Here is a 908-nt window from a genome sequence, read left to right on the forward strand (position 1 = left end):
TTACTACCATTTGTAGCTATCTGGACAAAAATGAAGCTATATTTGCTCTATAGTTTTTCAGGTTTGTGCTAAGTAAAGAATCAGAATTAGGAAATCAATAAGATCATCTTGGTGTTAAATACATTTGTTTTCTGCATGGCTTTTCTAAGTTCAATTCGGTATCATTGCATTACAACATGATTAACTTTTTGATAAGAACCTATAGTCCAATTAATATTAGGTAGCATAAATTTGCAGGACAGAATTAGATGCTTAACCCATGTTAAGATTATATAATTTATATTCAATCTGTTGGTGATTTCAAACAAGTAACCAATATTTGTACAAAAGAGATTTATGATAAAAAAGAAATATACCACCATCAAACATATATATTCCAGTACATCAACAAGCCATCACCAATATCATATATCCTCCAACTGCTGATGTAGATCAGGGTTATTTTTAATTAATTATGGTTTCATTATTGCTAGGGGGCGTTTAGCACTTGGATTCATGCCTTGGAAGTGGGAATGTGATGCACCCATGAGGTTTAAACCCTTGTTTGGCAACCAGGGAAGGAGTGAGTAAAGGATTAGCATGAAAATGGGAAGGCTACATGTGGAGTCTTCCTAATCCTGTCAAAATTGGGGGGAGTTGGACTCCTGAGTTATGTAATGACTATTTTGCCCTTACTTTTGAAAAGATTTCCACCTTTTTCTTCCTCTATTCCCTGTTGAGATCCACAGTTGCCTTTTTTCCCCTCTTTTCCCATTGAGATCCACATCCGATCGTCCCTCTTCTTCGAGCTTCAGATCCATCGCCGACGCCGACGACGATCTCGTCCTTCTCCTCGCCTTCCTTCTCTGATATAGCTTCAGACGTTTAACCAAGTTTATATATATATATATATATATATAAAAAGCTAT

Source organism: Dioscorea cayenensis, chromosome 18 (assembly GCF_009730915.1).
Source record: "Dioscorea cayenensis subsp. rotundata cultivar TDr96_F1 chromosome 18, TDr96_F1_v2_PseudoChromosome.rev07_lg8_w22 25.fasta, whole genome shotgun sequence".
Lineage (NCBI taxonomy): Eukaryota > Viridiplantae > Streptophyta > Magnoliopsida > Dioscoreales > Dioscoreaceae > Dioscorea > Dioscorea cayenensis.